Consider the following 13,439-nt stretch of genomic DNA (forward strand, 5'->3'; position numbering starts at 1 on the left):
TTAAGTTTATTATTTAATGCTGTTATTAATATTGGCAAATGGGTGATTTAGTTAAGTAACCAAGAGCCAGGATATTCATTAGTCAATGTGTTGGAATTTAATTGATATCATTGGATTCCTTACCAGAGGTTCCTCATTAAACTAGTTGGAGTTTTAGGCCAATCTGACAAGCTTTTCACTGAAACCAGCTTTTATTTTATTTCAGGTTGTTTTGAACTAAGTTCAGAGTTTCAGGCTTTTCAAGTTGAATGTTCTGGTAATTAGTCTTTGAATTACTGGTCAAGCAATGTAACCAATTCACTGTCTGACCCTGTCACCAGCATTTACTTCATTTTTGCAAATATATGCAACATACTAAGTAGAAGCAAGGATAGGCTCTTCGCATCATCACACATGTTAAAGTAGATGGATATATCTGAAATCAATTTTAAGAATGTGCCAATAAAGAGTTAAAGTAAGAATAAATGATTAGATAAAATTTGAAGCATCCCTGTTGGAAGTCATGCTTTGTTAGTGAAAAGGTGAATGCATTGATTGCACAAATAGAAATGAATGGGTATGATCCGATGGCCATTACAGAGATGTGGTTGTGGTTGCTAAGTGAGAAAAGTTGGGAATTAAATATTCAGGGATATTTTGACATTTCAGCAGTTTAGGTGATAAGGATCCAGGGAAGTTTGGCCAGGTGGACTCAGAATTGGCTTGCCTGCAGAAGGCAGAAGGTCGTGGTGGAGGGAGTACATTCAGATTGGAGGGTTGTGACTAGTGGTGTCCCACAAGGATCTATTCTGGGACCTCTACTTTTTGTGATTTTTTATTAATGACCTGGATGTGGGGGTAGAAGGGTGGGTTGGCAAGTTTGTAGAGGACACAAAGGTTGGTGGTGGTGTAGATAGTGTAGAGGATTGTCGAAGATTGCAGAGAGACATTGATAGGATCTGTAGAAGTGGGCTGAGAAGTGGCAGATGGAGTTCAACTGGGAGAAGTGTGAGGTGGTACTCTTTGGAAGGACAAACTCCAAGGCAGAGTACAAAGTAAATGGCAGGGTACTTGGTAGTGTGGAGGAGCAGAGGGATCTGGGGGTACATGTCGACACATCCCTGAAAGTTGCCTCACAGGTAGATAGGGTAGTTAAGAAAGCGTATGGGGTTTTAACTTTGATAAGTCGAAGGATAGAGTTTAAGAGTTGTGAGGTAATGATGCAGCTCTATAAAACTCTGGTTAGGTCACACTTGGAGTACTGCCTCCAGTTCTGGTAACCTCAGTATAGGAAGGATGTGGAAGCATTGGAAAGGGTACAGAGGAGATTTACCAGGATGCTGCCTGGTTTAGAGAGTATGGATTATGATCAGAGATTAAGGGAGCTAGGGCTTTACTCTTTGGAGAGAAGGAGGATGAGAGGAGACATGATAGAGGTGTACAAGATATTAAGAGGAATAGACAGAGTGGACAGCCAGCGCCTCTTCCCCAGAGCACCACTGCTCAGTACAAGAGGACATGGGTTTAAGGTAAGGGGAGGGAAGTTCAAGAGGAAGGTTTTTCACTCAGAGAGCGGTTGGTGCGTGGAATGCACTGCCTGAGTCAGTGGTGGAGGCAGAAACACTAGTGAAGTTTAAGAGACTACTAGACAGGTATATGGAGGAATTTAAGGTGGGGGGTTATATGGGAGGCAGGGTTTGAGGGTCTGCACAACATTGTGGGCCGAAGGGCCTGTAATGTGCAGTACTATTCTATGTTCTATGTAAAATGGGGTGGGTTTGATCTACTTTAAAGGTAGAGAACACTACAGTGATAAGCAATGATAGCGATTCAAAAGCTCGAATTGCAGAATCGATTTAGGAGAAGATTAAGAAGTAGTAAGAGTAAAATGTCACCAGTGGGAGGGGTATACATTCTCTCTTAAGAGTAGCAGTATTGCAGAACAAATCAAGTATCAGGAATTCATGGGGACTTGTAAGAATTGGTCTGTAAAGATCGTGATTTTAATTTTATAGCTTTGTACAAAACAATGGGCACCATTAGCGTTAAGGATGAATTCATCATGTGTAATCTTCATGGTTTCTTGGAAAGTCAAAAGTAAAAGTCAAGTTTATTGACACGCAGTGCCTTGAGAAGTATTCAGTCCGCAGAACTATTTTCACATTTTACTGTCTCATTTTCTAAACCTAAGTATATCGAAGTAGGATTTTTGAGCTAATCTACAAAACATTGTGCACCATGTCAAATCAAAAAAAAATTCCAGAAGTTGTCAACAATTTACTAAAAATGGAAAACCAGAATTATGAAGCTGAAAAAGTATTCATCCCTTTGTAATTACTGTGCTAACTTTTCTCAGGTCCAATATACAGTAATACCTTACCGCTCACCCAATTTGTTGATTTAGAAAATCGGAGGACCCCTTGTTTTCAATGAATTCGTAAGAATAAATACACCACCTCTCTGTATGGTAGGTTTTCCACAAGCCACACCAAAATGAAGACAAAAGAGCATTCAAGACAAATCAAGGAAATGATAATAGAGAAGCATAAATCTGGGAAGAGTACAAGATCATCTCAGAGGCACTAACTGTACCTTGGATCTCAATGCAGTCCATTGTGAAAAAGTGGAAAAAAATATGAAAGCATGACCACACTTCCTAGGTCAGGCTGCCCCTTTAAACTTAGTCACCAGAGAAAAATGGCACTTGTAAAAGAGGCTACTATGATGCGATCAGTCTTTCTGAGAAGTCAGTGGCTTCAACAGGAGATGAAATTCATGGCTCTACAATCTCTAAAACCTTACACAAGAAGGGTATTTATGGAAGAGTGGCATGGAAGAAGCTTTGGCAAAAGAAAGGCATATCTTTGCCCATAAGGACTTTGTAAAACATCACTTAGAAGATACTATAAAGATCTAGAAGAAGGTCTTCTGGTTGGATGATACTAAAGTGGAGCTTTTTGGCTTCAGCACTAAGTGGTAAATGTGTTGTAAATCTAACAATGTGTGTCAACCAGGCAGCACCACCCCTACTGTAAAGAATGGTTGAGGTGGGATCATGCTATGTGGATGCTTTTCAGCAGCAGTGGTCAGAAATCTGATGAGTATTGATGGGAAGATGAATGCTGCTAAATACAAAGAGTTCCTGGACAAAAACCTGTTAGCCTTAGCCAGAAAGCTTAAACGGGAGAAATTTCATCTTTCAGCAGTATAACTATTCAAAGCACATTGCTAGAGTAACAAAATGGCTCTAGCAAGACCTCAAGATTGCTGTCCACTGCCACTCCCCAACTAACGACACAGCTTGAGCAATTTAGCAAGGAGGGATGGGCAAATCTTGCTCCACCATGTTGTGCAAAAGTAGTGGAGACATATCCGAAAAGACTACTGGCTCTTATAGCTGCGAGAGGTGGTTTAATAAGTACTGAGCAAAGGGGGTTGAATACTTTTGATCTGCTGACATTTCAGTGTTTGATTTTTTAGTTTTTCATGCTTTACAATTTTCCCTTTTAGAGATTTACTGTGGGAAAATGGAGCATGCGATTCACAAATAAAAATTCACAATTAAATTAATCAAAATCCCTAGTTGTAATACTCATTTATGTGATTAAAAGGGTTGGGGGCTGAATACTTTTTCAAGGCACTGTATGCACAGGGGCAATGAGAAACATCCTTGCAGGCACGAAGCATCATATAAGCAGCATTCAGAAAAAAAGCATAAATTATACATAATTTTTACAAGAAAAAACACAATTAGAATATTTAATTTCATGACAAGTTCTTGGACCATAAAGGTGATTAGAGTTTTGCCAGTTAGTTAAGACACGAATGATTGAAGGGAAGTAGCTGTTCATGAACCTGGTAGTGTCAAACTCCAGGCTCTATACTTCCTGCCCAATGGGAGCTATGAAAAAATGACATGGCTCCAATGGTTGATGTTGTCAGCAGGGTATGGTTTATTTTAGACCTGGCATTTCCAACAAGACAGGATTAAATAGTAAAAATAATCATGACATAATTGAATTTCACATTCAGTTTAAGTGTAAGATACATGGGTGTTAAATTAGTATTCATAATTTTAGGAAGAGTAGCTATAATGATATGAAGGCAAAATTGGCTAAGAGCATTGGGCAAGTAAATATACTTGCAAGTAAGAAGTAAGACATTGAATTAGAAGGAGCATACATTGAAAAGCAAGTTTCATAATCTCATTTAGAGAAAGAGTTTCAATGCAAAGGATGACAAATTTGCTGGAGTCCTTTGAGAACATAGAAATGGTATACAATATCAATGGCAGAATCAGTAGATGTGGTGAGTTTATATTTCCAAAAGGTATTTGAAATGCCACTGGTAAAGTTATGGTCCTGACTTGGTGAGTGTTTCTACTACTTTCTGCTTTCGTTTCAGATTTCCAGCCTCTGCGACATAAACACAAGGAATTCTGCAGATGCTGGAAATCTAGAGTAATGCTAGAGGAAATCAACAAGCCCTGATGAAAGGTCTCATCCCTGTAAATGTCGACTGTATATTGCGTGACTTACTAAGTTCCTCCAACATTTTCTGTGTGTTGCTCCATCATGTCTGCAAGTTCTTTTTCATTGCTGAGAGATGTTTCCTCTAGTAGCATTACCTGGAATAGTTTCAGGACAAATGGAAGCCTATTTAAGTTATGAAGAGGAATTTCTTCTCCAAACATTTTGGAATTCTGCACCCTAGAGCACTATGGAGGCAACAGTCAAAAAAAAAGGAAATATGATAGAGCTAAGGTGAGTGGGAGGACAGATGATTGGGAGGTTTTTAAGGAACAACAGAACTTAACTAAAAAGACAATATGGGGAGAAGAAATGAGGTACAAATGCAAGCTAGCCAGGAATATAAAGGAAGATAGCAAAAGCTTTTTTAGGTATGTGAAGAGAAAGAAGATAGTTAAGAACAATGTTGGGCCCTTGAAGAATGAATTGGGTAAAATTATTATGGGAAACAGAGAAATGGCAGAAGAATTTAATGAGTACTTTAGATCTGTTTTCACTAAGGAAGATACAAGCAATCTCCCAGATGTATGGATGGGCCAAGGACATAGGGTAACAGAGGAAATGAAACAGATTGACATTCGGAAGGAAACAGTGATGAGAAGACTGATGGGACTGAAGGCTAACAAATTCCCAGGTTCAGATGGTCTGCACCCTAGGGTACTAGAGGAGGTGGCCCTGTAAATTGCAGATGCATTGGTAATCATTTTCCAATGTTCCTTAGATTCAGGATCAGTTCCTGAGGATTGAAGAATGGCTAATGTTATCCCACTTTTTAAAAAAGGAGGGAGGGAGAAAACAGAGAACTATCGACCTGTCAGCCTGACATCGGTGGTGGGAAAGATGCTAGAGTCCATTATTAAGGATGAAATAGTGACATATCTAGATAGCAGTGATAGGATTGGGCCGAGCCAGCATGGATTTACCAAGGGTAAATCATGCTTGACTAATCTGTTGGAGTTTTTCGAGGATGTAACCAGGAAGTTAGACGGGGGAGATCCAGTGGATGTAGTGTACCTCGATTTTCAGAAGGCATTTGATAAGGTCCCGCATAGAAGATTGGTGGGTAAGATCAAAGCTCAGTGCATCAGGGGGGAAGGCATTGACATGGATAGAAAACTGGTTGGCAGATAGAAAGCAAAGGGTAGCGGTGAATGGGTGTTTCTCGGAATGGCAGTTGGTGACTAGTGGGGTGCCACAGGGCTCGGTATTGGGACCACAGTTGTTTACTATTTACGTTAACGATTTGGATGAAGACATAAAAAATATCAGCAAATTTGCTGATGATACTAAGCTGGGTGGCAGTGTGACATGTGATGAGGATGTTAGGAGAATTCAGGGTGACTTGGATAGGCTGGGTGAGTAGGCAGATACTTGGCAGATGGCCTTTAATGTGAATAAATGTGAGGTTATCCACTTTGGGAGTAAGAACAGGAATGCAGATTATTATCTGAACGGTGTAGAGTTGGGTAAGGGAGAAATACAAAGAGATCTTGGAGTCCTTGTTCATCAGTCACTGAAGGTGAATGAGCAAGTAAAGAAGGCTAATGGAATGTTGGCCTTTATTACAAAGGGAATTGGGTACAAGAGCAAGGAAATCCTCTTGCATTTGTACAGAGCCCTGGTGAGACCACACCTGGAGTATTGTATACAGTTTTGGTCTCCAGGGTTAAGGAAGGACATCCTGGCTGTAGAGGAAGTGCAGCATAGATTCACGAGGTTAATTCCTGGGATGTCTGGACTGTCTTACGCAGAGAGGTTAGAAAGACTGGGCTTGTACACGCTGGAATTAAGGAGATTGAGAGGGGATCTGATTGAAACATATAAGATTATTAAGGGATTGGACAAGACAGAGGCAGGAAATATGTTCCAGATGCTGGGAGAGTCCAGTACCAGAGAGCATGGTTTGAGAATAAGGGGTAGGTCATTTAGGACAGAGTTAAGGAAAAACTTCTTCTCCCAAAGAGTTGTAGGGGTCTGGAATGCACTGCCTCGGAAGGTAGTGGAGGCCAATTCTCTGGATGCTTTCAAGAAGGAGCTAGATAGGTATCTTATGGATAGGGGAATCAAGGGATATGGGGACAAGGCAAGAACTGGGTATTGATAGTAGTTGATCAGCCATGATCTCAAAATGGCGGTGCAGGCTTGAAGGGCCGAATGGTCTACTTCTGCACCTATTGTCTGTTGTCTATTAATACATTTAAGGCAGAGATTCATAAGCATTTCAAAGTGAGATATGCAAATCCTTCAGCCCACTATGATGCCAATAAAACTAATCCCATCTACCTACAGATGGTGCAAATACCTCTACTCCCTCCTTATTTTGTCTAAATCTCTCTTAAATGTTGTGACTGTATCTGCTTTAAACAGTTCATATATATATAAAATGTGTGTGTGTGTGTGTGTGTATGTGTCACTATATACAACCATGCAATTTATTTCTTGTAGATAGTCACACTAGAACAAAGATATACAATATAATCAATGAAAAACTACACACAAATAAAGACTGACAAACAACTAATGTGCAAATGAAGACAAAAATGTGTAAATACAAAATAAAAACTAATACTAAAACTACAGTTTAAATATTTAAACTACAGTCAAGCTATGGTTTTTGGGAAAAGAGAAGCAAAGTGGTCTTGAGGCCAAGATTGGACCAACTGAACACTGGAGTAGACTTGAGGGCCATTTGGTCGACTCCTTTTCCTATTTCTTCTGTTCTCCGCTTCATGGGTACAAAAAGTAATTAAAAAGCTAATGGAATGGCAGCCTGTGCCTCTAAACAATTATTCTCAGGAGATCCTTGCTAGCATATTGGTTTAACATGAGAGAGGAACAGTTTAAAAGAGATGTGCAAGGCAAGTTTATTACACAGCATAGTAAGTGCCTGGAACATGCTGCCTGGAGAGCTGCTTAAAGCAGATACAGTCACAACATTTAAGAGAGATTTAGACAAAATAAGGAGGGAGTAGAGGTATTTGCACCGTAGGCAGATGGGATGAGTTTTATTGGCATCATAGTGGGCTGAAGGATTTGTTCTTGTACTGGTCTATTTATTTCTATTTCCATATTTTATACTTATTCTTCATTCTCCTTGTCTATGTAGAGTGTTTAAAATGATTAGGTCATTCAACATACTGAATGTAGAGTATCCGGAACATGATTGTGTAATCAAAAATCAAAGTTAAATTATACAGCATTGAATTTATTGATGGCAGAGTTGGAGAATGAAGAGTTGAAGACCTAAAGTAGGGACCAAGTGAATGCTTACATTGGCATCATATGACAACTTGTAATGAGCTGTTGGCCTTTCACTATAGATAGATACTTGGGCAAAAATTGTGAAGGAGATGCTGTTAACTATATTGAATCCTATTCCATTTGAATTCTGTAAGATTCAGGTTGATATGTTTTTGGTATTTAAGGACATTAAAAATGTGAGCCTAAAAGTGAGCACTTACATTGCCAGCTATACTGTGAAAATCCTGATGGAGTCTAACTATTACCTAAATAAAGGTACATGACCATAAAGAAATTTGTTCTTCATTTGTGTTATCATAAAATACCCTTTTAATCCTTCCTATCAAATTTGGCAAGCAGCTTCTTCACTACCCTGAACCTAACTTTAGTATGAAAGATCATTAATAAAACAAAGCATAACTTATTGTGAAGTTTTGGATGTAGTGTAAATTCAGCATATACTTTACATATATGGGAAAAGAAGACAATAAAAGCAGAAACAAGATGTGGTATGTTAAATACTATAGCATTTAGGAATTTAAATTTTGTACGCATTTTAAAATTAGTATCTTCAATGATCATTAAGAGTTCATAGTATCACTCTTTCATTATTTGAAACTTTAAATTTGATATTGGTGTTAAAATGTTGTTAGTTACTGTACGCACTAACCAGAAGCCATGGATGACAGCGGAGGTGTGTGCGCAGCTGAGGACCCGTGATTCCACCTTCAGAGCAGGGAACAAGGCAGCCCAAACAACAGTGAGGGCCAAACTGTCCTGGGCCATCAGAGGGGCAAAGCATGCACATGCCCAGCGAATCCACAACCACTACCAGGACAGTGGCGATACGCGGCACATGTGGAAGGACATTCAAGACATCACCAATTACAGGACAACATCACCTGACTGTGTGGGTGATGCCTCCCTCCCCGATGCGCTGAACAACTTCTACGCTCATTTTAAGGCGGAAAATGACGTGGCAGCAAGGAAGTCCACCCCTCCTCCAAATGACCAGGTGCTGTGTCTCACTGGCCGATGTGAGGAGAACCCTGTGCAGGGTCAACCCACAGAAGGATGCTGGACCAGACAATATTCCTGGCAGAGTGCTTAGAGGATGTGTGGACCAGCTAGCAGATGTTCTCACTGACATCTTCAACATCTCCTTGAGCAGTACTGTCATTCCAATCGTCCCCATGCCGAAGAAGTCTTCAGTGTCCTGCCTCAATGGCTACCATCCAGTTGCACTCACATCCATCATCATGAAATGTTTTGAGAGGCTCGTCATAAGGCACATCAAGACCCTACTGCCCCCCTCACTGGACCCCCTGCTGTTCACATAACATCCCAACTGTTCAACAGATGACGCCCATTGCCATCACTCTACACCTGACTCTAACCCACCTGAACAAAAAAGACACATGAGTTTGAATGCTGTTCATAGACTTCAGTTCAGCATTCAACACAATCCTTCCTCAGAAACTGATTGGAAAGCTGAGCCTACTGGGCCTGAACACCTCCCTCTGCAACTGGATACTAGACTTCCTGACTGGGAGATCTCAGTCGTCTGGATTGGGAGCAGCATCTTCCAACACCATCGCATTGAGCATGGGAGCCCCCCAGGGTTGTGTGCTCAGTCCACTGCTGTTCACTCTGCTGACCCATAACTGTCCTGCAACACAGCTCGAACCACATCATCAAGTTCACTGATGACACAACCGTGGTGGGTCTCATCAGCAAGAACAATGAGTCAGCATACAGAGAGGAGGTGCAGCGGCTAACGGACTGGTGCAGCGCCAACAACCTGTCTCTTAATGTGAACAAAACAAAAGAGCTGCTGAACATCAACGGCTCCTCCGTAGAGATTGTTAAGAGCACCAAATTTCTTTGTGTTCGCCTGGCGGAGAATCTTTCCTTTCTTTTTCAATCTTTTTATTATTGTTATTAATATCAACAAAATACAATTGATATATAGATAATGGGATTACAAACATATACATTTCCACTGCACATGAAAGAATACATAAGCAATGATTACAGTATAAATGAGTATTCCCAAATCATTAACGATACAATATATAGATAAACAAGGTAAATCTGGATATATCATAATATATAATAAAAAAAAACAAAAAAGAAAAAGAAAAAATATATTATTATGCAAAGAAAAAACTAAACTAATAATCTAATAGTTAACAGAAAAAAAAAGAGAAAGAAAAACTGGAAAAAGAAAAAAAAAAGGGGGCTGTTTATAATATATCACAAGAATAGAAAATCATCAGTGTCGTCAACTCCGGTCCTCTCAACATATATAAAATTAAAACTGGAAAATTAAATAGGCTTGAAACAGGGTCATATTACATCATATGAAAATATTGAATAAATGGTCTCCATATCTTTTCAAATTTAATAGAAGTATCAAATACACCACTTCTAATTTTTTCTAAATTTAAACATAACATAGTTTGAGAAAACCAATGAAATACAGTGGGAGGATTAATTTCCTTCCAATTCAGCAAAATAGATCTTCTAGCCCTTAGAGTAAGAAACGCAATCATTCGACAGGCGGAAGAAGATAAATGAAGCGAGTCCATCATTGGTAAACCAAAAATTGCGGTAATAGGATGGGGTTGTAAATCAATGTTCAATACCACAGAAATAATATCAAAAATATCTTTTCAATATTTTTTCAAAACCGGACACGACCAGAACATATGAGTTAAAGACGCTATTTCAGATTGACATCTATCACAAATAGGTTTTATATAAGAATAAAAATGGGCTAATTTATCCTTGGACCTATGGGCCCTATGTATTAATGAATGTTTGGCACATATAGATGATATATTAACTAATTGTAGAATTCTATCCCAATTCTCAACAGGAATAATAAGATTAAGCTCTCTTACCCAATCATTTTTTGTCTTATAAAGGGGCTCTGAACGTATCTTCATAATTATATTATAAAGTTTTGATATAAGCCCTTTTTGAAAAGGGTTTAATTCCAACAAACTCTCCAAAATACCTGAAGACACAAAATTTGGAAAAGTAGGAAGTACAGTATTTAAAAAATGCCTAATCTGTAAATATCTAAAAAAAAATGAAATCTAGGCAAATAATATTTATTAGATAATTGCTCAAAAGACATAAAACAATTGTCCAAAAATAAATCAGAAAAGCGTAGTAATCCCTTAGTCTTCCAAGCCGAATAAGCTTGGTCTATAATTGAAGGGTGGAAAAAACAATTGGATACAATAGGAATATTTAAAACAAACTGAGTCAACCCAAAAAATTTCCGAAATTGAAACCATATATGTAAAGTATGTTTAACTATCAGGTTGTCAATTCGTTTCGGCAATTTAGAAAGAGCAAAAGGGAGAGAAGTCCCTAAAATAGAACCCAGTGCATAACCTGGTATCGATTTAATTTCCAAGCTCACCCAATGAGGGCCAAAAGATCCATCCCAATCTTTCAACCAACATATCAAATATCTAATATTAACTGCCCAATAATAAAATCTAAAATTAGGCAATGCTAACCCACCTTCCTTCTTTGCCTTCTGTAAGTATATTTTACCTAACCTAGGATTTTTATTCTGCCATATATATGAGGAAATTTTTGAATCAACATTAGTAAAAAAAAGATTTTGGAATAAAAATTGGTACCGCTTGAAAAATATATAAAAACTTAGGTAAAATAACCATCTTAATAGCATTAATCCTACCTATCAGAGATAACGATAATGGTGACCACTTAGTAAACAAGCATTTAATCTGATCAATTAAGGGTACAAAATTAACCTTAAATAAGTCTTTATGGTTTTTTGTGATTTTAATCCCTAAGTAATTAAAAGAATCATTAACTAATTTAAAAGATAAGTTTCCATAAATTGGGACCTGTCTATTCAAAGGAAACAATTCACTCTTATTAAGATTTAATTTATACCCAGAAAAAATCACTAAATTGAGCCAACAATGATAAAACTGCTGGAATAGATTTCTCAGGATTAGAAATAAATAATAATAAATCATCTGCATACAAAGATAACTTATGAGTATCTGTCCCACGATTAATACCAGAAATATCCTGTGATTCTCTGATAGCAATTGCCAAAGGTTCTAAAGCAATATTAATAATGGGCTAAGAGGACAGCCTTATCTAGTGCCCCGAAATTAACGAAAAAAGGGAGATCTTTGATTATTAGTAAACACCGAGGCTACTGGAGTGTGATAAATCAGTTTAATCCAGGAAATAAATGTCGGACTAAAATTAAAACTTCTCCAACACATTAAATAAGTAAGGCCATTCAACTCTGTCAAATGATTTCTCTGCATCTAATGAAATAACACATTCTGAAATATTATGTGAAGGAGTATACACAATATTCAATAACCTCCTAACATTAAAAAAAGAGTAACAATTTTTAATAAAACCGGTTTGATCTTCCGAGATAATTTGGGGTAATACCTTCTCCAACCTGGATGTAAGTAACTTGGAAAAAGTCTTGGAATCTACATTCAATAAGGATTTTGGTCTATAGGATGCGCAATCAGTAGGGTCTTTATCTTTCTTCAATATTAAAGAGATGGAAGCTCTATAAAAAGATTGTGGCAAATTTCCCAATCTAATTGCTTCTTCAACAACCTTATATAACCAAGGAGAAAGAGTAGCAGAAAAACATTTTAAAAAATTCTGCTGTATACCCATCCGGACCAGGTGCTTTCCCTGAATTCATGGAGGAAATAACCCCCTTAATTTCTGCATCAGTCATAGGAGCTTCCAATATTGAAAGATCCTCTGGTGATAGTCTTGGGAAATTCAATTTCCCAAGAAAATCACACATGGTACCACAATCCTGAGGAGATTCCGAATGATATAGGGAAGTATAAAAATCTTGAAATGATTTATTTATCTCATCATGGTTAACTGTCAAGTCCCCATTTTGCCGACGGATCTTAGTAATTTGACGTTTAGCCAAAGCATTCTTCAGTAGACTAGCCAATAGTTTACCCGATTTATCACTATGTATATAAAAATCAGATCTGGACTTCATCAGTTGATTTTCAATTGAAGATGTAAGTAATAAACCATATTCTGTTTGAAGTTCAACCCTTTGCTTGTAAAGCTCCTTACTAGGAGTAATCAAATATTTCTTGTCAATCTCTTTAATTTTATCAACCAATCAAAGAGCTTCCTTCTTTATGCGTTTTCTCAGACCAACAGAATAGGAAATAATCTGTCCACATATATATGGTTTAAAAGTGTCCCAAAGTGTTCTGTAAGAAATATCTTCCGTAGAGTTGGTTGAAAAGAAGTCGATCTTTAAATTTAATTAAGATTAAATTTAATAAAGTCTGGATCCTGCAATAAGGTAGAGTCAAATCGCCATTGTCTAGCATTAGGAACTATATCCATAAATTTAAAAGAAAGCTTTAATGGAGCATGGTCAGAAATAGCTATAATATCATAATCACAACCATTTACCGAAGGAATCAAGCAAGAGTCAATAAAAAAATAATCAATTCTCGAATAAGAACGATAAACATGTGAGAAAAAAGAAAACTCCTTATCCTTAAGTTGCCGAAATCTCCAAATATCAAAGTCCATTATCAGTCATGAAAGAGTTGATGCAAGTGGCTGACTTGTTGGGTAAAGTCTGAGTAGATATAGATTTGTCCATCAAAGGATTTAAAC

At 37.8% G+C, this 13,439-nt stretch overlaps 1 protein-coding gene across 1 annotated transcript in view; it reads left to right on the forward strand.

The window, feature by feature from the left end:
- The window catches only part of eif2b3 (eukaryotic translation initiation factor 2B, subunit 3 gamma), a 146,811-nt gene that overhangs the window by 56,132 nt on the left and 77,240 nt on the right, over positions 1-13,439 (forward strand). The gene's annotated exons all lie outside the window — the stretch shown is intronic.

The sequence above is a fragment of the Hypanus sabinus genome, chromosome 11 (assembly GCF_030144855.1).
Source record: "Hypanus sabinus isolate sHypSab1 chromosome 11, sHypSab1.hap1, whole genome shotgun sequence".
In the NCBI taxonomy this organism is placed as follows: domain Eukaryota; kingdom Metazoa; phylum Chordata; class Chondrichthyes; order Myliobatiformes; family Dasyatidae; genus Hypanus; species Hypanus sabinus.